Consider the following 25,895-nt stretch of genomic DNA (forward strand, 5'->3'; position numbering starts at 1 on the left):
GGAAAAAAATATTTAATTTAATTGTACAGAGAGGGTAAGGTAAAAAGTAAAGTCCTTGAATGGAAGGAGTCTCAAACTTCTGATTTGGGGCAGAGCTTTTCCTCTTCAGAATGCAGATGGTGAAATTGAGACACAGAAAAATGGTCTGAAATCAAGTAACAAGGCCCTGAAAAGGGGATATTTTAAAACCCAAAATGAAATACATTATTAGCTGACACAGTCTTGTTGTACTCGCCAAAAATATCATCTACTCACTGAATGTCCCCAGGCATTGTCCTTGATAAATAATGAATATGATATGCATCCTCTGAAGTTACTGTTGGACACAGACACCTGGTGCCATGCCACCTTCTCCTCCTTAAGCAACCTTGCCTTCTGAAGAGTCAGTTTTCATGTCTGATGCTCATTTCTGTGCCCTGATTTTATATCTCTGTGCTGTAACTAGTGCTAAATGTTTACTTCATTAATTAATTGATTATTGTGAAACTCACATGGCTTTTAAAAACAATAAGACTTATCACATTTCCTGCTGTGAAATAATAATGCCTCACCTGGCCTTTGAACCTGCTGCTAAGCCTGCACAGCCCTGGGAGGGAGAGCTCCTACAACCGCAGCTTCCTTTAAGCATTCACACTGCATCTTATATTTGCATATAAGTTATTTTTATTTGTTCTTTCACACAAGCTAGGTCAGAGGACCAACAAATCATCCTCCTCCCACTCTCCTACCTCTCTCTCCCAAGAATAGTGGTAACAGTGTTGTAATTCCCAGGCTAGAATAGGCAAGCCATTGTTTGCTCCCATGCACTGCGCTGCTCCCTGCCCCACTCCGTGCCCCCCATGGGGTTCTATTCCTAAACAAAGAGGTACTTTGACCTAAATAAGATGTCTGCCTTTAGCCTTATGAAATTTCCACCTGCTATATCATGGAACATCAGTGAAAGATTTGGCTTTTTCTTGTTAGGAATATGAATTTAGGGCTAGTAAGGATAAATCCCTTTACTACTTTGACCTTCAAGTTTCCCATGGGGAAAAAAATGGGTCTATCAATAATATCTATATCACTATCCTTTTTTTCAAAGATAAAGTGTATTATGGGTGATCTGATTTTTAAAAAACATAAAATTAGAAGATGTCTTGAAATGAGTGAATCTCTTATACACTTTAAGTGTTTTAACTATCTGGTACTCTGCGTTTCTGGAACTGACCCACAGGACTGTACATTTTAAATTCTGATATTGCCCAAGTTGCCTTCTAAAAAAAAATTCAACCCACTTTGCACTCCCACCTGCAGTGAGTATTAAAAATCCTTTTAGCCTTTCACCATTCCACGGCTAAATGATTACCTTCATCTATTTCCATTACTTCAACAACCCTGTTGATAGTCCTTAAGATGCTCCCCATTTGCAGATAGTATGAATCATTCTGCAATTAGTATCTTTGGATTTTTATTTCCCATTTGGACTGTTTCTTTAAGATCATTTTCCAAGTCAACAGATGATATGGTCATTTTGGTTAATCTTGAAACACCCTGAAATTATTTCCAAAAGAGTTTTCTATTTATATTCTCATCAGAGATGCCTGGATATTTTCTTTGTAGCATCCTTGATGAATCTGGGAATTATTTAAATTAATTTTGCTGGTTTAATAAGCACAAGATTCCTCCCTCTTGGTATTGCCCAGGTAGTAGGATGTAAAGGGCCTCCTGATGGTGTTGCTGCCAGGTGGAAGCTGGCGGTGACTCCAGTGGTTTGTTTCCCCTTCGTTCACCTGCTAGCTAATAATTAGGCAGTATTTCCAGACTCACAGTTGGAGCAGATTGAACTGCTCTCGTTGAGCTGTTAATGATTCAGAAACACCTTCCCCTGCCTCTCCACCACATTATCTAAATTCCACAGGCACTCGGAGGCCAGCCTCAAGTCCCACTTGATTCCAGTAGCCTTCCCTGGTAGCTCTGGCCAATTTCAGTGATGCCCTTTCCTGCCCACCCTCAGGCAACTGTTGCTGTTGCCATAGGGTGTGACCCTGGGCTGTAGTCAAGTTGTTCCCATTATCTGCTCTGTTGAGAGGCTTCTGTGAAAGGATACACTCCACATGCTGGGCACTGTTCCCATCCTGCCTTTTCTCTTGAGTAGGTTTTACTCTGTATGAGCACGGACCATCCTAGCACAGTGGTAGCCACACACAGATGCATAATTGATACTGTCAGTGACATCAAACCGAATCTCTTTATCAAACAGATTTTACCCCAAAGGGTAATGGAGTACAAGAAGTAGTGCAGTCTCCCCTGTCAGGTCATTCCTATAACTCTGAGCAAAACAAAGTAAATTTTTTATTATACTTGGCTCTCAGGTATTATTGTTTTCATATTGTTCTGATTTGCTTTTTAGGAACTTCTCCCTAATTTTTTTTGCCCCCATTTGGTCTTCCAGCTTATTCCAGTGTGCAAGATTAGTTTTTCTTCAAACAAAACAACTTGCACCTTCTCACACAGAGGGTTGAGTTTCTTTCTATTTAGATCATGTCTTGTATGTGGCACCAATCCACTTAATTCTGGCAGCCTTCATTGTTGCTATTGACTCTGTCTCTAATGTTAGCATTTTCCAGCTCTGCTATTTTCATAATATGCCTGTCCATGTCATTCGTGTGTCTTTTATTAGTAACCTTTGGTTTCTTGAGCTCCTCCAGCTGTGGAAAAGATACCACCCACCTATGGCTAACTTGGCCTCCGCAGCTGAAGTACTTCCAAATCGTAGTGCTCAGTTTTACCTCCTTTACCAAGATTTGTAAGTCACTGATTGTGTCCTGTGGATCCTTGTCCAGTATTCAAAAGCACCTGTATGTGTGTGTCTGCCTTTTCTCTTGAGTAGGTTTTACTCTGTATGAGCACAGACTGTCCTAGCACAGTGGTAGCCACACACTATACATGTTTATAAGCTTATATATGCATATGTTTGTGAATTTACTTTTTGTAGCATGTTTATATATATATAGTGTGTGTGTATCCTGCAGCAACTGGAATAAAATTAAAACTACTTACAGAGATTTTCAAATATTTCTTTTTGACTTTAGTGTACTTTGCCCCAGCAGAAAGGCAATAGGCCCAGAAGATGGTGATTCTCCAATTCAACAGTGGGAATGAGGCCCCCACTTAGTGAACTCTATTGAATCTCATGTCTCTTCACTTGCACCCCTGGCCCACCAGGTTTTATCCACACTGGCCTCCTTTTAGTTCCAGAACATACTAAGGTTGTTCTTGCCCTCAGGCCTTTGCTTTGCCTACCTTCCTGTTTGCAATCTCCTCATCTGTATCTGCCCACTAGAGGCTGGTTCCTTGTTATTAGGAATTCAATCCAAAAGTCATATGTCACCAGTCAAACTATCCTTAACTAAGCGAATGGCTTCTCCCTCCTCTTCCACCCCCAGGTAACTCTGTTCCATCTCTGTAACTGACACTCCTCAGCACATAAAAGTAACTTCTTTCTTTTTATTTCTGTTCCATCAGTCCGCACTAGGAGGTAGGCTCCCAAAGATCAGGGAACAAATCTGTCCTGTCCTTAGTTGTGTCTCCAGCTCCTAAAGCAATGCCTGGCATATAGTAGGCACTGATTAATACTTGCTGTGAGAATGAAGACTGTAAATCTTTTTGTACGATTTTCTTTTCCCATTTTTTTAACGTCATTGATGTTTATTTTTTAACATCCAGGTTTTAAAAGTGGTTTCACAAGCTTTCTTCTGTGGGTGTTAGTTTCTAAGTTTTGGTAGTTGAACTCAGTTCATAGCAGGAATTTGAAAGCTTGTGTCAAAGGCTACTATAAAGAATAAACTAAAATGTGTTAAAATCAGTTCCCCACATTTTAAAAGAACAGCTAAGGAGTAATTTCTGTTTATAAAGCAAGTATCATTTCAAAGTTAATTTCCAAAAAAGGGATCCTCAAGATACCATGAGCTTGTATCTATGACTTCTAATGCTAAAAAGTAATTTTATTTCTAATTGTTTAATTGTTTAAACATAAAGCAAACCATTTTTACATTCAAATCAACAAAGGGTGGTAAAAAATAATCCTTAGTAAACATTAGTTTCAACCCACTTTTTCCCCATTTACAGACACATTGAAGGGGAAGCAACTATTAAACACATCATTTACTTGTAAAAATAACCTTAATATGCTATTGTAATTTAGGTTCCTTTCTTCCCTTTATCATGGAGGAGTTGCCCATGTAGAATTTGACTTCTAGTTCTAAAAATTATTTTAAACAAAGATAAATTTTCCAGTAGACGTACCCATCTAATCTTAAATAATCTTCATGGGGAAACAACACATTGTTGCAAAGAAATTTCATACATAAGTCTGTGTTTTTCATATCAGACTTATGTGACAAGAATCCTATCTCATCTATATTCATCAAAGATAGAGGGTTTTGTTTTGTCTTGCTTTAAAGGAACTTGGAATGTACAGGAAAGTTTTGATAACATAATTTTATTATAAATATTTTGAATGAATGGAAAAAAGCAGGAAAAAAATCATAATTTAGGGAGTCAGAAATAACCATTGTGTGTATCTTGATATATTTTCTTCCAGTTTCTTTGACTACAAATGTGTAAGCAAACATGCTTAATTCTTTAAAATTTGGTATTGTTTCTTTAGTTTCAATTTCGTTGATGTCTGCCCTCATTTTAATTATTTCCTATCTTCTTCTACTTTTGGTGTTGGTTTGTCCTTTTTTTCCCTAGGGCTTTGACCTGTAATGTAAGGTCGTTTATTTATTGACTATTACTTCTTTTAATGAATGAACTCCATGCAATGAACTTTTCTCTTAGCATTGTCTTCATAGTGTCCCAGAGATTTTGATAAGTAGTATTGGAGTTCTCAATGAGAATTAATAAGTGGAATAGACTCAAACTGAAAAGCTTCTTCTCAGCCAAAGAAACAATCACTGAGGTGAACAGAGAGCCTACATTTTGGGAGCAAATTTTTGCCACACGCACATCAGATAGATCACTAATCTTCAGGTTATATAAAGAAATCAAAAAACTTAATACCAAAAAAACAAACAACCTGATCAATGAATGGGCTAAGGAGCTGAACAGACACTTCTCAGAAGAACATACACATTCTATCAACAAATATATGGAAAAATGTTCAACATTTCTAGCAATTTAGAGAAATGCAAATCAAAACTAAAATTTTGTCTCACGCCAGTCAGAATGGCAGTTATAAAGAATACAGACAACAATAAATGTTGGTGAGGATATGGGAGAAAAGACACACTCATACATTGCTGGTGGCACTGCAAATGGGTGCAACCAATCTGAAAAGCAGTATGGAGATTCCTTAGAAAATTTTGAATGGAACCACCATTTGACCCAGCTGTCCATTCCTCGGTCTATACCCAAAGGACTTAAAATCACCATATAATAGTAATGCAGCTACATCAATGTTCATAGCAGCCAAATTCACAATAGCTCAACTGTGGAAGCAACCTAGATGTTCTTCAGTAGATGAATGGATAAAGAAACTGTGGTATAAATACACAATGGAATATTATTCAGCATTAAAAGAGAATAAAATTATGGCATTTTTCAGGTAAATGGATGGAGTTGGAGAATATGCTAAGTAAAGTAGCCAGTCCCCAAAAACCAAAGGCTGAATGTTCTCTCTGATGAGTGGATACTGATCCATAAGAGTGGGGGTTGGGGGTTTTGTGAGGGGAGGGGGAGCCCGCAGGAAAGATGTTGGAATGAGATGGACATAATTACCCTAGGTAAATGTATGACTGCACATTTGGTGCAATGCTACATCGTGTACAACCAGAGAAATGAAAAATTGTGCTGCAGTTGTGTACGATGACTCAAAATGCATTCGGCTGTCATATATACCTAATTAAAATTAATTGAGGGGAAGATGGCGGCGAGGGGAGTGCATTACCCCCGTGTGCTGCTTCACTGTGTGGGAGTATGACAAGTCAGGACGGCTAAAGGATATCTTGTTAGGAATTTCCAGCAATAGTGGGGTGCGCCGGAACCTGGAGGAAGGATTTCCATCGCATGAGGATCGGCTACGGGGACTCAAACGCGAGAGGTTTGTCGCACGGAGGGTAATACTGCTTATTCAGCAAATCGCCCCGCGGCTAGAGTCTGCAAGGCGCGCTGGGATAGAGACGCAGGGTTACAGCGCTGCAGTTTCTGCCAGACGCGCAAGCACCGCACTCAGGGCTGAATTCTGGGTTCGAGACGGGGAAGGAAGCGGTCCATCTCGGTTCTCCACACCGGTCAGACCACAGAGGAGGCCAGCAGCCACCATGTTGGTAAACTGACGTCACCACACCTGTTTTTGACTGACCGCAGCTCATTCAGCCATAGAACAGGTAATTTCAGGCTGCAATTCGCCTGCGGCTTGCAGACAGATTGCTAGGGTTCAGCGCCTGGGGGCTTCTTAAAATCTGATCTTATCGGAGTGAACACGGAGCGCGGGGCGGCCAAGTCCCGGCTCCCGGAACTGTCCCGGAACCGCCCTGGCTCCGGGCTGCGGAGCCTGCGGAGGCTGCTTCTTGGACCCTGCTAATATCAGAGCAAACACGAAACACCAAGAAGCCGAATTCCAGCTCCCGGAACTGAGCCCGCGGGGACTGCTTCTTGGAGCTTACACTTATAGGAGCTTACACCGAGCACAGAGCGGCCGAGTTCCGGCTCCCGGAACCGTCCCGGAACCGCCCTGGCTCAGGGCTGCGGAGCCCGCGGAGGCTGCTTCTTGGACCCTGCTACTATCAGAGCATACACCAAACACTAAGCGGCCGAATTCCGGCTCCCGGAACTGAGCCCGCGGGGGCTGCTTCTTGGAGCCTACACTTATAGGAGCTTACACCGAGCACGGAGCGGCCGAGTTCCGGCTCCCGGAACTTCCCTGGACCGGGGCTAGGAGCCCGCGGAAACTGTGTCTCGGTCCGGGTCCTGCTGAGGGCAGGTCAGGACTCACCCATTGCTTGGGTTGCCTGGCAAGGGGAACGAAATGCTGCCATTCGCATAGGATACCAACATGGCAGAGATCTGATGTCAGCAGAAAGCGGTGGAGGAGAGATCTTCATCAATACCAGCGGTGACATAAGCAGTTGGTCTTCTGGTAAGGGGGGTGAGGCTCAGTCACCCGAGTCTCCTCAATTTGTCCTCGAGCCGGAGGGAAGGAGCCGGGCCGCCGCCAGCCCCCGGAGCAGGCCCAGCGGCTCGCCAGCGTGGTGACCGCGTGACCCCAATTGGAGAGGGGGCGGAGCGGAGCCGCCACCCACACCCGCCAGGTGGGCAGACCCACGACCCAGTAGTACATGGGCGTGGTAGGAGGGGCAGGGCAGAGCCGCCCTTCGCGCTTGCAAGGTAAACAGACCTGTGACAGCCTGGCGGGTCAGGCCCAGTGGCCTGCCAGTGTGGTACACACGTCACCCCAACTCGAGTAGGGGCAGAGCAGATCCTTATCCCACGCCCGGATCAGGCCCTGCCGGTGTGGTGGTCACGTGACCCCAATTGGAGTGGGGGTGGAGCGGAACCGCCACCCGTGCCCGCAGGGTGAGCAGACCAGTGATCAACCTGCAGATCAGGCCCAGGGGTCCGCAGGCGTGGTAGGAAGGGCAGGGCAGATCCGCCGCCAGCGCCTTCAAGGTAGGCAGACCTACAACAGACCGGCGGATCAGGCCCAGGAGCCTGCCGGCGGGGTACAAACACCACCCTAATTGGAGTAGGGACAGAGCAGAGTCGCCTCCCTTGCCAGGAACAGACCCAGCATCCTGCAGGCGGGGTAGTCACGACACCCCAATTGGAGTAGGGGCAAAGCAGAGCCTCCACTCGTGCCCGAAAGGTGGGCAGATCTGCGACCGACCAGCAGGACAGGCCCAGTGGCCTGCTGGTACGACAGACACGACACCCCAATTGGAGTAGGGGCAGAACAGAGCCGCCACCAGCTCCCAGAACAGGCCCAGTGACCTGCCGGCGTGGTAGCCACGACACCCCAATTGGAATAAGGAGAGAGCAGAGCCGCCGCCCGCACCTGCAGGAAAGATACGCAAGCAGTATGAAAAGACAAGGAAAGAAAGGACCACAAGCAATGCAGGTCAACGCAACTTTAGAAGAGGTAACAGCTGCAGCAGATGGAATGTCAGATAAAGAATTCAGGATATACATGCTTCAGATGATCTGGAGTATCAAGGAAGACATTAAACAGAAAATCAGACAATGAAAGATCACTTCGACAACGAATTACGCAAACAAATCCAGGAAGCAAAGGATCAACTATACAGGGAGATAGAGGTTATAAAAAACAAGCAATCAGAAATCCTAGAAATGCAGGAAGCAATAAACCAACTTAAAAACTCAATGGAGAATACTACCAACAGAGTAGAACACTTAGAAGATAGAACATCAGACAATGAAGACAAAGTATTTCAACTGGAAAAGAACATAGACAGCTCAGCAAGACTGTTAAGAAACCATGAGCAGAACATCCAAGAAATATGGGATAACATTAAGAGACCAAACTTAAGAGTCATTGGGATACAGGAAGGTACAGAGCTCCAAACCAAAGGAATGAGCAGTCTATTCCATGAAATAATACAAGAAAACTTCCCAGACTTGAAGAATGAGACAGAATCCCAAATCCTAGAAGCCTACAGGACGCCGAATGTGCAAAATCATAAGAGATCCACACCTAGACACATTATAATGAAGATGCCCAACATACAGAATAAGGAGAGAATTTTAAAAGCTACAAGAGAAAGGAAGCAGATTACATTTAGGGGCAAGCCAATCAGGATAACAGCTGATCTTTCAACACAGACTCTGAAAGCTAGAAGATCCTGGAATAACATATTTCAAACACTGAAAGATAATGGGTTCCAACCAAGAATTGTGTATCCAGCGAAATTAAGCTTCAGGATGGAGAATGAAATTAAAACCTTCCACGATAAACAAAAGTTTAAAGAATTCGCAGCTAGAAAACCATCTCTTCAAAACATCCTAGCCAAAGTATTACAGGAAGAGGAAATGGAAAATAACAATGAAAACCAACAGTGGGAGGTAGGACAGTAAAGGGGGGGGGAAACAATCAAAGAGGAAAACAAACAATGTTTAGTAACAGAAATAAACAAATATGGCTGGAAGAACAACCCATATCTCAATAATAACCCTAAATGTTAATGGCTTAAACTCACCAATTAAGAGACACAGGCTAGTAGAATGGATCACAAAACAAGACCCAACAATATGCTGCCTACAGGAGACGCATTTGATAGGAAAAGACATACATAGGCTGAAGGTGAAAGGTTGGGAAAAATCATATCACTCATATGGACTTCGGAAACAAGCAGGCGTGTCCATACTCATATCAAATAAAATAGATTTCAAGCCAAAGTTAATCAAAAGAGATAAAGAGGGACACTACATACTGCTTAAGGGAACCATACACCAACAAGACATAACAATCATAAATATTTATGCCCCAAACAATGGTGCAGCTATGTTCGTCAAACAAACTCTTCTCAAGTTCAAGAGTCTAATAGACCACCACACCATAATCATGGGAGACTTCAACACACCTCTCTCGCCACTGGACAGATCTTCCAAACAAAAGTTGAATAAGGAAACTATAGAACTCAATAACACTATTAATAACCTAGACCTAATTGACATATATAGAGTATACCACCCAACATCAAGCAGTTACACTTTTTTCTCAGCAGCACATGGATCCTTCTCAAAAATAGATCATATATTATGTCACAGGGCAACTCTTAGACAATATAAAGGAGTAGAGATATTACCATGCATCTTATCTGATCATAATGGAATGAAACTGAAAATCAACGATAAAAGAAGGAAGGAAAAAGCATACATCAATTGGAGAATGAACAATAGGTTACTGAATGATCAATGGGTTATAGAAGACATCAAGGAGGAAATTAAAAAATTCTTAGAGATAAATGAAAACACAGACACAACATATCGGAATCTATGGGACACATTGAAAGCAGTTCTAAGAGGAAAATTCATTGCTTGGAGTTCATTCCTTAAAAAAAGAAAAAACCAACAAATAAATGATCTCATACTTCATCTCAAAATCCTTGAAAAAGAAGAGCAAAACAACAGCAAAAGAAGTAGAAGGCAAGAAATAATTAAAATCAGAGCTGAAATTAATGAAATCGAAACACAAGAAACAATTGAAAAAATTGACAAAACTAAAAGTTGGTTCTTTGAAAAAATAAACAAAATCGACAGACCCTTAGCGATGCTAGTGAAGAGAAGAAGAGAGAGAACTCAAATTACTAGCATACGGGATGAAAAAGGCAATATCACAACAGACACTTCAGAAATACAGAAGATAATCAAAAACTATTTTGAATCCTTATACTCCAATAAATTAGAAGATAGTGAAGGCATAGATAAATTTCTTAAGTCATATGATCTGCCCAGATTGAGTCAGGAGGATATAGAAAACCTAAACAGACCAATATCAATTGAGGAGATAGAAGAAACCATCAAAAGACTACCAACTAAGAAAAGCCCAGGTCCCGATGGGTATACAGCAGAATTTTACAAAACCTTTAAAGAAGAACTAATACCAATACTTTTCAAGCTACTTCAGGAAATAGAAAAGGAGGGAGAACTTCCAAATTCATTCTATGAGGCCAACATCACCCTGATACCTAAACCAGACAAAGACACTTCAAAGAAAGAAAACTACAGACCAATATCTCTAATGAACCTAGATGCAAAAATCCTCAATAAAATTCTGGCGAATCGGATACAAAAACATATAAAAAAAATTGTACACCATGATCAAGTAGGATTCATCCCTGGGATGCAAGGCTGGTTCAATATACGGAAATCAATAAATGTTATTCACCACATCAATAGACTTAAAAATAAGAACCATATGATCATCTCGATAGATGCGGAAAAAGCATTTGACAAAGTACAGCATCCCTTTATGTTCAAAACTCTAGAAAAACTAGGGATAACAGGAACATACCTCAATATTGTAAAAGCAATCTATGCTAAGCCTCAGGCTAGCATTATTCTGAATGGAGAAAAACTGAAGGCATTCCCTCTAAAATCTGGAACAAGACAGGGATGCCCTCTCTCTCCACTTCTCTTCAACATAGTTCTCGAAACACTGGCCAGAGCAATTAGACAGACGAAAGAAATTAAAGGCATAAAAATAGGAAAAGAAGAAATTAAATTATCACTATTTGCAGATGATATGATTCTATATCTAGCAGACCCAAAAGGCTCTACAAAGAAACTATTAGAGCTAATAAATGAATTCAGCAAAGTGGCAGGATTTAAAATCAACACGCATAAATCAAAGGCATTCCTGTATATCAGCGACAAATCCTCTGAAATGGAAATGAGGACAACCACTCCATTCAAAATATCTTCAAAAAAAATAAAATACTTGGGAATCAACCTAACAAAAGAGGTGAAAGACTTATACAATGAAAACTACAGAACCCTAAAGAGAGAAATAGAAGAAGATCTTAGAAGATGGAAAAATATACCCTGTTCATGGATAGGCAGAACTAACATCATCAAAATGGCGATATTACCAAAAGTTCTCTATAGGTTTAATGCAATGCCAATCAAAATCCCAATGGCATTTCTTGTAGAAATAGAGAAAGCAATCATGAAATTCATATGGAAAAATAAAAGACCCAGAATAGCAAAAACAATGCTAAGCAAGAAGTGTGAATCAGGCGGTATAGCGATACCAGACTTCAAACTATACTACAGAGCAATAGTAACAAAAACAGCATGGTACTGGTACCAAAACAGGCGTGTGGACCAATGGTACAGAATAGAGGACACAGAAACCAATCCACAAAACTACAACTATCTTATATTTGATAAAGGGGCTAAAAGCATGCAATGGAGGAAGGATAGCATCTTCAACAAATGGTGCTGGGAAAACTGGAAATCCATATGCAACAAAATGAAACTGAATCCCTTTCTCTCGCCATGCACAAAAGTGAATTCAAAATGGATCAAGGAACTTGATATCAAATCAGAGACGCGCCGTCTGATAGAAGAAAAAGTTGGCTACGATCTACAGTCGGTGGGGTCGGGCTCCAAATTCCTCAATAGGACACCCATAGCACAAAAGTTAATAACTAGAATCAACAAATGGGACTTACTCAAACTAAGAAGTTTTTTCTCAGCAAAAGAAACAATAAGAGAGGTAAATAGGGAGCCTACATCCTGGGAACAAATCTTTACTCCTCACACTTCAGATAGAGCCCTAATATCCAGAGTATACAAAGAACTCAAAAAATTAGACAATAAGAGAACAAACAACCCAATCAACAAATGGGCCAAGGACCTGAACAGACACTTCACAGAGGAGGACATACAGTCAATCAACAAGTACATGAAAAAATGCTCAACATCTCTAGCTGTCAGAGAAATGCAAATCAAAACCACCCTAAGATACCATCTCACTCCAGTAAGATTGGCAGCCATTAGGAAGTCAAACAACAACAAGTGCTGGCGAGGATGTGGGGAAAAGGGTACACTTGTACATTGCTGGTGGGACTGCAGATTGGTGCAGCCAATTTGGAAAGCAGTATGGAGATTTCTTGGAAAGCTGGGAATGGAGCCACCATTTGACCCAGCTATTCCCCTTCTTGGTCTATTCCCTAAAGACCTAAAAAGAGCATGCTACAGGGACACTGCTACATCGATGTTCATAGCAGCACAGTTCACAATAGCAAGACTGTGGAACCAACCTAGATGCCCTTCAATAGACGAATGGATAAAAAAAATGTGGCATTTATACACAATGGAGTATTACTCTGCATTAAAAAATGACAAAATCATAGAATTTACAGGGAAATGGATGGCATTAGAGCAGATTATGCTAAGTGAAGCTAGCCAATCCCTAAAAAACAAATGCCAAATGTCTTCTTTGATATAAGGAAAGTAACTAAGAACAGAGTAGGGACGAAGAACAGGAGAAGAAGATTAACATTTAACAGGGATGAGAGGTGGGAGGGAAAGGGAGAGAGAAGGTAAATTGCACGGTAATGGAAGGAGACCCTCAGGGTTATACAGTGGAGGGGGTAGAGAGAGAGGAGGGGAGGGGAGGGGAGAGGTGGGGAGGGGGGAGGGTGGATGATGGGAAAGGCAGCGGAGCACAACAGACACTAGTATGGCAATTTGTAAATCAATGGATGTGTAACTGATGTGAATCTGCAATCTGTGTATGGGGTGAAGGTGGGAGTTCATAACCCACTAGAATCAAAGTGTGGAATATGATATGTCAAGAAATTTGTAATGTTTTGAACAACCCACAATAAAAAATTTAAAAAAAAAAAAAAATTAATTAATTAATTAAAATTTTTGATATTATTTCAAACTTTTTCTTATTAGTAGAAGGGAAGAGGCAAAATTTTCTCATGTCAGTAAATATTGTTTGGGTGTGTAACAATTGAATTAGCCACATAGATTGTTAATCCATTCCTCAAATCCTTGGTAAAACTGCTACTGCAAAGAATAAACTAAAGTGTGTTAAAATCTGTTAACATTATTTATCAAATATTTGCAAATGAGATGGATGAAAAGCCTCTTGCTTTTATTTGAAACTTTCCAAATCTTAATTGACTATATTTCTTCTCTTGTAAATTCCCCAGTTTTTTTAAAAAAAACTTTCTATTAAAATTTCCCCTTTTGCTTGTTGGCTTGCTAGGATTCTTTGTAAGTTGGGGTTTTACCCCTTTACAGCATGTCATGTACATTGCAAATATCTTAGTAATTAGAGGTTTGAATTTATTGAGGCTATAATGTTTTCATAGAACTTAAATAAATAAATATAAAAACTCATCATTATAAATATAAAAAACTAATCATTGTAAATTTTGTGGTAGTTATGAGTTTACTGACATTGTAAAATAAAACTTTCTCCTAGTTATCAATTCTTTTTCATATGTAATTTTGTAATATTCCAAATGGACTCATTTTACTATCCATCAGAGACCTGAGACCCCCTGCCTCTGCCTGGGAAGCAGGGAACCTCTGTCTGGTCTTGATGCCCCAGGGTTTCCAATGATAGCCCTACTGCCAGCAGGTCACACAGTCTCTTCTCTGAGCTTTCTGCTCCTTGAGGAAGTGAGCACTGAACATCCTCTCTTGAATTCCCAGACCAAGTATAGGCCAGCAGAAAACAAGAGACAGGTGATCCTCATACATGTGTGTTACCTTGCCACACATAGATGACCCAATAGCGACGACTGTTCTGTGTTCAGGTGTGACAAAGAAACTCTGTTTCACCCAGACTGCCCCTCTTGTCATGGTTTCAAAGGCTATGCACTGTTGGAAACCCCACCTCTTGATAGATTTGTCTTCCTCCTGACTGCCTATGCTCAGAACATAGCACTACTTTTTAGATTGAAAAGCTAGGTGGTATAGTGGAAAACCTATGGGCTGGGAGCCAGCAGTTTCATCTTACAAGCCAAAAGGTCTGAGGAAAGTTGTCTGTCTTCTCTGGGTTTCTGTTTCCTTATCTAGAAAATCAGAATTCTATCATCTACATCATGGTGTTGTTGCAGGAGTTAATAAGACAACATGTATGGTATCCTTTATATACTGCAGGGTGTGCAGAAGGTACTCAGTAATTGTTGGCATTAGTCTATTATTGTTACTTGATAGAATGGTCTTGTCTGGTTCTCTTTTACAGATTTTGCTGCATCATTAGATGATGTTCTTCCACTTTTTATTCCTACTGTGCTTGCTGTAAGGAGGCAGCTTACAAGGGCTGCTGTCACCCATGCTCCACCAATGCTATTGTGCCCACAGAGCTGTGTTAATAATAAGTGTTGCTTACATGTATTGCGTATGTGCTGGGTGTTTTTCTACGGATCTAATCTTCACCCAACGAAACATGAGCTATAATGACCTCACTTTTGCAAGTAAGTGCACGAAGGCACAGAGAGGCTGGGTAATCTGTTGGGAGTCACACTGCTAGTGAGTGGCCCACCAGGATGTGAATACAGGCAGTCTGTCTCCACAGCACAACAGTCTCATGTATTTTGTTCCATTGCCTCCCTGTAGTGGCAGCCTTTACATCCTGGGACACTTAATTTAGCAAGGTGTGAAAACGCCTACTGGAAGGAGAGAAGGAGGATGCTCAGAATTGAGTGTCATTAACCTGCAGGGGGGTGTCCAGAAAGAGCAAAGCCATTGCGAAAAAAAAAAAAAAATCCATGAACTGCTAACAATAAACTGGCTTTGTATTTCTTTCAATAAAGAATCTCCACAGTGCTAGGAGAATTCTTGTCGATGGTAATGGTGTCATTTCTTGTTTTGCCCAGAACCTTTCTGTAATTGCAGCCCTATAAACAGCAGCAGCAGGAGATCACGAGGGAAGCCTTTGTGGATAGTACATGGGGTCTGTCGCCTTGGAATAAATAAATAGACCCTATTTATTAGGCATGTAGAATTTATTTAAAATACCAATTCTAAGGGAATCAATTGAAAGAGGCATGAGTTTCCCATGGGTTGCAAACCAAAAATAATAATCTTGCAATATTAATAATATCTAAAACTAGCTTTATCTTATTATTCATTTTAGCACACAGGATGATGATGTTTCTCTCCTCAACTCTATTTTAATCTGAAATACAAACAGTTTAAGGTTTTCTTGCCTTGAATCATTATTACTGTGAGGTTTAGCCATCTGTGTTTTTCTCATTCTGCTCATGGCTCCCAGGAAAAGTCTTTAAATTTAACAAGTTGGGAGAAAAATTTCTGCAGAGTAAATTCAGATATACAGTGACATCTAAAACCCTGCAAGTTTTTATGTTACTTTGGAGACATTTTCTTTCTTGGATTGAGTTGAAAGTGAGAATTAATCTCACCCTACCAAATCAGCTGCAGTTTTTCAAAACCTTTTGAGGTCTGGGGCCATGTTTCATGCCAGATTTTGTTCATTTCATCTATAATCCCCAATATGTTTCTTGTTGACTTCTCTTAAGATTGTGGAATTGGCATGTAGTTGACTGTTTGTTTAACTTGAGATCTATTAAGTATATCTCGCTGGAAAACTGAAAAGCTTTATGTGTACACATCCAGTGCTTTTAAGTTGATTTCAGGAGGCTAGCCATGCCTGCTGCCCCTGCATTCCCTGCTGGGTGGATTTTACTTGGGTCATTGTAGCAGTGTTTTTCATTTTTGTGGATGACCTAAAGTATCTGTTATAGTTTATAGTATTAATGAAGTATAATGGCACACAATAAGTTATAACTATTTGAATTGTGCAATTCATAAGTTTTGACATATACTTGTGAAATTATCATCAGTCAAGATAGTGAATGTATAAATCTCACCAGCAAGCTTCCTGTTCCCTCCATAATCTTCTACCTACTCAGATCCCCTTTCTCACCCGCCACCATACCCAGGAAACCACTGATCTTGTGTCCATCTCTATAAATTATTTGGCATTTTCCAGCATTTTATATAAATGAAACAACACAGAATGGAATTATGAGGAAATTCCTCATAAATTCTCTTATGAGGAAACACCATCAGATTTGTGCATATCTTTAAGTACATTTGTCTTTATCATGTTTAGCTTTCTTCAAGCTTTTAATTTGTCAAGAGAATGGACATTGGGTTTTGGCAGATGCTTTTTCTGCATCTTTTGACATGATTTTTTTTTTCTTATTACTCTACTACATTGGTAAGTTTTATTGATTTTTTTAAATGTTTGACCAATATCACATTCCTTATGTGGTTGTGATGTAGTATCCTTTATATATATTACTAGATTCAATTTGCTTTAAACTGAGGTTTAAAATTTTGCATCCAAGTTCATGATGGATGTTGTCTATGATTTTCTTTTGTTTTTGTCTGGCATCAGGGTATGGCTAGAATCCTACAGTGAACTGGAAAGTATTCCCTTTCCCTCAAATTCCGGGAAAAGTTTGTATAGAATTAGTACTTACCTTTACTTTAGTGTTTAATTTCTACAAGAGAGAATATTCTAGTGACATCATCTAGGCTTAGAATTTCCTTTCAGGAAAAATTGAAACTACAAATTCAATCTAAAACTATATAGAATATTTGTTTCTCTTTAGTGAGATTTGGTAAATTTTATATTTCAAGGAATCTGTTTTTATTTCAAATTTATTGATGTAAATTTTTCATGGTATTCCTTTATACTTTTCACGTATAGGATTTGTAGGTATGTTACTTTCTCAGACCTAATATTAATAGTTTGTATCTTCTCTTTTCCTTCCCAATACTGGCTGGAAGCTTAATAATTTCACTGGTCTTCACAAAGAACTGCATTTACTTTCATTGATTATTCTCTTTAGTTTTCCTGTTTTATATTTCACTGATTCCTGTTCTCATCTTTATTATCCACCTCTCCCCCATATGAGGTTTAATTTGCTCTTTCTATTTTTAAGGTAGGAACTATGGTCAGTGATTTGAGACCTCTTTTCTTTTCTATTGTAAGCACTTAGTGCCATATATTTCTCTGTAAGTACCTCTTTAGTTGCATCTCATGAGTTTTTGTATGTTGTATTTTCATTTAATTCAAAATGCTTTTTAATTTCCCCTTTGGTTTCCTTTTTGACCTATAGGTTATTTAGAAATGTGTTATTTAGTTTCCAATTATTCTAGGATCCTCCGGATCTCTTTCTGTCATTAATTTCTATAATTCCTTTGTGGTCCAAGAACATGTTTTGTATGATTTGTGTCTTTGTAATTTTATCTAGGTTTCATTTATGCCCAGAATATGGCATAAATGAAATAAAATTAAAAATGCACCATATATACTTGAAGACGTGTTTTCTGTTTTTATTTGATCAATTTTTATGAATGTCATTAGTTTGAATTGGTTGATAGTGTTATTTAAATTTTCTATATCCTTACTGATTCTCTTTATCTGTTCTAGAAATTATTGAGTGAGGGTTGTTGAAATTTCTATTATTGTGGAGTTGTCTACCTCACTTTCCCTTCTGTTTGTTGTGACTGCATATGTTTTGAAGCTGTGTTATTCAGTACATATTTGGGATTATTATGTTTATTTGATGAATTGTCCTCTTTATTACTGTAAAATGATCTTTTCCCCCAGTAATATTTTTTGGTTAAAAACCTACTTTGACAGATATAAATTAGCTCTACTCTCTAGCCTTCTACCCCGCCCCGCATGAACAAAATGGAAGTTAAATAAAGAAATAAAATAATCAAAGAACAAAATAAATTCCAAAAGTGAAGAATACTGTGACAGAACTGGAAATTTAGTGGAGAATTTTAATAGTGGTATTCATTTCACCACATATATCATATTTGTATGTCTTAAATATATACAAGTTTTTCTGCTTTTTTATTGGTGCATCACAGTTGTACATAATGGTGGGATTTGTTGTTATCTAGTCTTCTTTCAATTAGTGTTAGCATGATATATTTTTTTAGTCCTTTTATTTTTTAACCTGACTTCATATTTAAAGTGGGTTTCTTATAGGAAACATACAGTCGGGTCTTATTTTTTTAATCCAGTCCGATAATCTCTGCTTTTACTTGGAATATTTAGACTATTTCCTTTTAACATAATTATTAGTATAAATGGTTAAAATCAATGTTTCTAATTGGCTTTGCCTATTCTGTCTATATTCTAATTTTTTTGTTTTTCTGCCTTCCTTCAGCTTGAGGATTACAATTTTACTCTTTTGTAGGTTTACTACCTTATATGTAATATATAAACCATACTCTCCTGTCCTGTATGCTATTTGCTGTTGTACATTTTACTTCTGTGGATGTTATAAGCCCAAAATAAATCATTAGGGCTTTTTTTTTTTGCTTTTTTTTAAAGTAAATTGTCTTTTAAAACTTTTTTTTTTAAATTTTTAGTTGTAGATGGACACAATACCTTCATTTTATTTATTTATTTCTATGTGGTTCTGAGAATCGAATCCAGTGCCTCACACATGCTAGGCAAGCACTGTACCACAGAGCCACATCCCTAGCCCTAAAATAGTTTATGCTTAACCACATATTTTCTATATCTAATATTCTTCATTCTTTCATGTGGATCAAGATTTACATCTCATATTTTGTCTCTGCCTAAAGGAATTTCTTTCTGATATTTTCCATAATGTGGTTGTGCTGGATATAGATTCTTTCAGCTAATTTTCCCTAAAAAGTCTTTCTGTTGTTTTCATTTTTAGAAGATATTTTCACTGGGTATAGAATTCATATTGCCAGAATTTATTTTCTTTCAGTTCTTCAAAGTTGCTACGCCAATGTCTTCTGAAGCCTTTTGCATTGTTTCCAACAGGAAATATACTTTCATTTCCATCTTTATTTCTCTATATGTGAGATGCACCTTAATATACTTTTATTTATGTCTATTTTGCCTTCTGTTCTTGAACTTCTTAGATCTCTGAGTTATTGTTTTTGTGAATAATCTTCCATTATTTCTTGGAGTATTTTTGGCCCACCCTATTCCCTTCAGTTGATATAATTACAAACATATTCAACTTCTTGAAGTTATCCCCCAGCTCTTGCATGTTTTGTTCATTTTGTTGCTGTTGTTTTTCTTCTTATATTTCATTTTGGATAGTTTATTGCTATTCTTTAAGTTCACTGGCTTTTTCATAAAAAATTAGTCTGTATTTAATTTCATGCAGTGTGTTTTCATTTCATAGATTGTACTTCTCTACAAGTTCACTTTGAGTCTTTTTTAAATCTTCCATTTCTCTCTTTAACATGTTCAATCTTCTGCCTTCTTAAACATATGGAACACAGTTATGATCATTTAATATCCTTGTGTAATATTTCTGTCACCTGTGTTATTTATATTTTTGTTTTTATTGATTTATTTTTCTCTTTATTATGGGTCATATTTTTCTTCATTTTTTGTGTCACTTTCTTTTTTTTTTTTCTGAACTGTTGCTCCAACAAGTAAGCACAAACTTGGTGGCTTAAATTTATTTATTATTTATTATCTTACAGTGCTGACTATACTGCAGTAAAGTCAAGGCATCATCAGGGCTGATCCCACTCTGGAGGCTCCATGAGGGAAATCTGTTTCTTTGTCTTTTCCAACTTCTGAAGGCTGCCATCACTGGCTCACAGCCCTGCCATTTTTCCCCCCTGTCTTTTCCTTTGGCAGTATTAGGGATTGAATTCAGGGACTCTGTACCCCTGAGCTGTATCTAATATTCTTTTTATTATTAACTCTTTTTATTCTTTATTTTGAGAAAGGGTCTTGCTAAATTGCTGAGGCTGGCTTCAAACTTGCAGTCCTCCTGTTTGAGCTTCCTGAGTTGCTGGGATTACAGTTGTATACCACTGGGCCAGGTAGCCCTGTCATTTTTAAAGCCAGCAATGATGGCCTGAATCCTTCTCCCATCAAATCTTTCAAGCTTTCTCTTCTGTCTTCCTCTTTTAAGGACCCTTGTAATGATATGGGGTCCCCTGAAATAATTTAGAATAATCTAAATTGCAAGGCAAGATGATCACCAATCTGATGCTGTCTTTATCCTTAATTTTTTTTTAGGTATAAATAAAATATTCAAAGTTTCTGGATTTAGCTTGCCCCACCTGGTAATTTTTCACTGGTTGCCAGACTTAAATTTTACCTTGTTAGGTGCTGGATATTTTTGTATTTCTCTCAATGTCCTTGAAGTCTACTACGGGACACATGTAAGTTACCAGGAAACAATCTGAACCTTTTGAGTCTTGCTTTTGAAGCTTTGCTATGAGAGATCAGAGCAGCCTTCAGTCCACAGCTATTTTTACCGTACTACTTAGGCAACACCATTCAGAATATTCTACTACATGAATCACAAGGCTTTCCTACACTAGCCATGGAGGGCAAACTCCTCCCAGCCTTTTATTCTCTCCATGGATTATTCCCTCCAATCCTTTTGTGCCGTTCTCTCCCAAATCTTGTATAGTTTCCTCAAATACACACTGGTCAGTTCTCAACTCAGGATTTGGGGTGGGCCCTCTTTAGATCTCTGAAGTGTGTACATGTGCTTGCATGTGTGTGCACACATATAAACACATGTGTTTAGTTCTCTCTGACATCCTGCCCCATGGACTCTGGTTGCTTCGGTTTCTCCAAACTACCTACAATATCTCTACTCAGAGAAACTGCCAGACTCCTTCTCCATTGGCTATAGCCAGGAAACTCCAGGGAGCAGGCTGGGGCAGTCATGTGGCTTCTCTTGCTCACCTCCTCTCAGGACTCATTATCTTGCACTGCCTGTGTCTGACACCTGAAACTCCCTTCCTATGTATTTTTATCTGGCTTTTTTAGTTATTTCAGGTGGAAAGCATATCCAATCACAATTACTCTCTCTTTGCCAGAAGTAGAAGTCAAACATTTGTTATTTGCCACATATTTCATTTTGATAAGGGCAACAATGATACCCAAATATTTAACAACTGATCTGTCTTGGGCGCTGACCAAGCAGAACAGATGCTGGCCTAAAGCAATGAAATGGCCATCCTGTTGTTTACAAGTTAAAGATCAATTCTGTCCTGTGTTGTGGCCAAACCCCATAATCCTTCCAGTTTTGGGTTTTGTCATTGACAGCCCTGGTAAGACAAAGGAGCTTTGCAATAGGACTGACCTGGATTTGAGTCTTGAGTCTGCTACTTTGGACACTTGACTTGGATTTTTTCCACTCTTTAAACTTTCCCTGAACTGTGCTCATGAAAACTAGATGGGATGTGAAACTGCCTTGCAGCTTGCCTAGCACCTAGAATGCCTTCCTTTGTGGACCATCTGGAGTCACCAAGGCCAACCACACTGTTCTGCAAATGGCAGATTTTTACTCAGAGAGCAATTCACCCTCTGAGACCATGCTCAGGAGTACTGTTTATGGGGAGAAAGATCCAAAAGAATCACAAGTGTGAGGTGGGGAGGGAGGCAAAACCAGGGCAGAGAACCTGATAGCCAGGAGCTATCTTTCTAGTCAGGCTGCATCAGGTTGGGGTGGTATCCACAGCCACAGGAGAGGCTGGAGCCCACAGGCCAGCTCAGCAGGTGTGGAGGTGAGGCCAGGGCAGAGTGCCCAGAACTCAGTTAGGAGGGCTCAACAGGAGTGTGTCTGGCCTGGATCCTCCCAGCTCATACCTCTCTGCTTCATAGGGTAGGTAGCAATTCAGAGCTGGCCTGGCCCTACCACTTCACAGACAGTGGCAGAGGGTTCTGGGGTGGTAGTGAGACCTTGCAGGACCTGATACTGCCCTCTGGGATTCTGATTTTACCCCTTATACATAGGACTTTCTTTTCTTAATCCATCGTGACTGGGTCAGACATGTAACTCTGGGTGTAGTGGCAGCTCTTTCATTTAATTTCAGAATGTTTTCAATAAATTCATATACTTTTTTATTTCTTACTTTTATTTGCTCTGAAAGTCTCTGTCCTTCCTGAAGCCTGAAGCCCAAACACTTGTCTCTCCCTTTGGTTCCTAGCACCCAAGTGCCTTGGACACAAGTGCCTGTTGGTGACAGTGAATAATGAGCATGTCACAGGGTTCCTTGTTCAGACATCAGGAAAAGATACCGAGCAGTGAAGGTCCAGAGTAAATTCTTTAACACTCACTTGATTCATCCTCCTCAGTTCTCTGTTTTATTTTTATTTTAGTTTAACTTATCTCTGTTTAACAAAAACTTGATGCTGAAACGATTCACTTCCCTTGGTCTCTGCCCAATCACTCTGTGATGGAAGGAAGTTAAATACTTGTGATATGGTTTTCAAATTCTTTTGACTGACTGACCAAATGCATTTGAAAAAAAATGTGAAGATCTGTTTTTGTTACAGTCAAGAAAACATAATTGAATAAGGGCATGAATGCCCAAGCTAACATTTCTATTCCGGCTTTTCTGGCAAATGGAAATTCCCCGTTCAGTTGCAAAAAAACAGATATAGATTAGCTGGCCCTTGTTCTCTGTTTCTGCAACAAATCTACCCTTTAAAACCTCAGTCCTTCTCATCATGGGCACGTTTGCTGTAAGCTCAGCCTGAAGGAGCCCACTGATCCAGAATGCCCCTGTTTAAGAAGAGGAGAAAGGTAAGTAATAATATAGATAAAGAAGGATAAATAACAAATCATTCAATAGTCTCCTGCCCACAAAGTCACTTGATAAATTCAGTGGAAACGGCTGCGTTTGAAAATATGGCTGGAGCCAAAGGGGCTCTTTGACTTGGGTATGTATTCACAAAGAGCTGCTTGCTTGGCTTTGGGACACAGTGGCTCAACTAGATAGATCCTTTCACTGAGGAAGGCCACCTATAGCTAAATCATGGTGAGGCTCTTCTCAGGGTGGTAGCACTATGTTTGTGTCCCTATTTATACTGCTGCTTTCCAGTTGGCTTGTGGCTCTATATCTGCAAAACATCAACAGGGAGTACCTTAGGCCAAGGATCCTGACTTGCCTCTGCACCTCCAGCAGCTAGCACATTGCCTAATGACTTTGTAGGTGATTAATAAACGTTTAAAGGATAAATATCTCAGAGGAACCTATGGGCAATAAAAGAAAACTGCTCTTCAGTTTTTCCAGCTATAAAACATTCCAGCCAACCCTGCTGTGGAGAAGGCACAATTCTGCAGAGAAGCATGTATTATAGTGAGAAGAGAGAACGCATCTCACAAATACTCACACTCTCTCACATACTCACATGCACACATGTGCTCACAAACTCTCAGGCTCACATACACTCTCTCCCTTTTGCCTCCTCCCCTCTCTCTGCGTCACCTGTCAAGCTTCTATATATTCTTTAAAGCAGGGTAATATATTGAATAATATATTGAATTTTCTTTCTGTTCGAGACAGTCACTTAGTACCACTGTGGATCCCCAGAGGCCATTGAAACAGAAAAAAAAAATGCTAACTATAATTTACATTTGTGTATTGATCACTTATTTGTAAATTGCTGTCACATAAATGTCCATCATACTGTTTGGCACTCAGAAAAACACTGAAGCAGGCAAGGCAGCTTTTACCCTTACATCTCAGAGAGGTGGATACGGGACTGAATCCCAGTACTGTGCATCCTACCTCCCCTCTGCTCTCTGCCTCCTGCTTCCCTAGAGGCAAATCGATGCCCATTGTGGTCAGGACAGTGTGGACCACATTCTTCTGCTTTTGTGATTTCAGGATGCTGAAGTAAGTAAAGTCTTCCAAACTTTGATTTCCTTGTTCATCTGTAGGGCGGATGTATTGAGGACCAGCAGGATAAATAACTGAAAAGTGGTAAATGTAGCATTGCATAAGGCTTAGGAATAATTGACAACTAGATGCTTCTGGGAATGAGAATAAGATGAAGACCTATAAGTAAAGAACAAAAATTTATTTGACATCTGGGGGCATAGCGAAATGGTAGAGCATTTGCCCAGAATGTGTGAGGCCCTGGGTTCAATCCACAATACCACACACAAATTGAAATTACAACAGAGGCAGAAAATAATTAATTTAAAATGAAAGTCTGGGTGATAATCTGTGCCTTTACTTTGAAATTCCCAGGGAAAAGACGTTCAGGGTTTGTTTTTCATGCAGGAAAGAGTTCTCTGTGTTTCTAAAGCTGAGGGATGGATGCACAATCAAACCAGTTAGGGCTAAGTTAGTTTCAAATGGCAATTTGTTAAATTACTCCACCTTTGTTTACTTCTCTGAAAAATTAGCTGCTATGATGTTGCCAGAAATAATGGGCTGTGGGAGACATGGCTGGCTACTGGTGCTTTCTAAACCAACATGCACATCATGTAAATATTAAATCTGTCCAATCCCCAGATGCAATGAAGTATTTTCAAGTCTGGTGCTCCTCGGTTTTAATGTATTAAAAAGATGTGTGTGCACACACATATGCATTAGATAGACATATTCATTTAGACAAATAAAATAGAATTACCAAAGGAAAAAGTAAGTTTAAGGGAAAAGCAGACACACCAAACATAGGAATGAGCACAGCTGGAGTGTTTGTGTGTAATATCTATTTCTTTTTCTGGTAGAAGAAGCAGAGAGGAAATATCTCTTAGTTCTGTGTTCTCAGTCCTGGGGGAGAATTTTTCTGATATTACACCCTTAGAGAAATTTCTCATTTAGGAAAGCTGTGTGGCACCTGCCTCTTCTATTGTTTTCCTAGAAGACCCTCTGATTCTCAGCCAATTATTTCTTAGAATTAGGAGACAAAATAAAACATGAACTTAAAAAGCAATAGGCAATTTTTTTAAATGAAAGGAGTTTTGTCACACAGATGTCACATTGTACACCCCTTTCCTCTGCCTCCCGCCATTAAGGGTAGGCCTGTTTCCATGTAGCCCTGAGCAGGCAGGAGGGGGAGGAGGAGGTCTGACTTTTAGGGATGTCATGCTGCAGAGCAGTTCTGCCTAGGGGCTCTCGACGCTGAGCACACCTCTCTCTCCTTGTGCCTCAGTTATAGTATCTGTAAAGTAGCAGCAACCATCATCATTTCCCAATAGCATTAAGAGGAATAACTGCCAGAAACCCTCATAGCTCTCATTGTTCAATTAAGGTAAACATAAAAAATGCCGGACATCAGTTGCTTAGAATCACATATGAGCTGATGCAATGACATTATGGATTGAACAACCATTTATTACTTTGTCTTATCCCTTTAGTGTGAACCCTGAATTCAGTATGTCTTATCGTTTCTTACATTCACTTAACCAGTGATCTTTAAAAGTGATGCTATGTGCCAAGACAGTGTTGGACCCCAAGATAAGGTGATATTTAAACTACCCAGCTCTTCTAACCCACTTAGTCTAGCAGTGAAATTAAATTAACATTCATTTAAGATTTGAAATCCATACATGTTTTGCAGTTCCCTTTAGGAACCCCCGTGGTGTGTTTACCTATAAAACAGGCTTTCTTTTCTCTCC

The 25,895-nt window shown here is 39.6% G+C and overlaps 1 protein-coding gene across 9 annotated transcripts in view; it reads left to right on the forward strand.

Annotated features, from left to right (window-relative positions):
- Positions 1 to 25,895, forward strand: part of Enox1 (ecto-NOX disulfide-thiol exchanger 1) — a 542,803-nt gene that overhangs the window by 347,822 nt on the left and 169,086 nt on the right. Inside the window, exon 1 of one of the 9 annotated variants that reach the window (XM_046454326.2) lies at positions 22,658 to 23,066. The exons of the other annotated variants lie outside the window; for them this stretch is intronic. The gene's annotated coding sequence lies outside the window, so the exon portion shown is untranslated. Of the gene's footprint in view, positions 1 to 22,657; positions 23,067 to 25,895 lie in introns of those variants that run through there. 9 annotated transcript variants of the gene reach the window in all.

This window comes from Marmota monax, unplaced genomic scaffold, assembly GCF_021218885.2.
Source record: "Marmota monax isolate L192 unplaced genomic scaffold, Marmota_monax_Labrador192_F-V1.1 WCK01_AAM20220418_F8-fsc00011, whole genome shotgun sequence".
Taxonomy (NCBI): Eukaryota; Metazoa; Chordata; class Mammalia; order Rodentia; family Sciuridae; genus Marmota; species Marmota monax.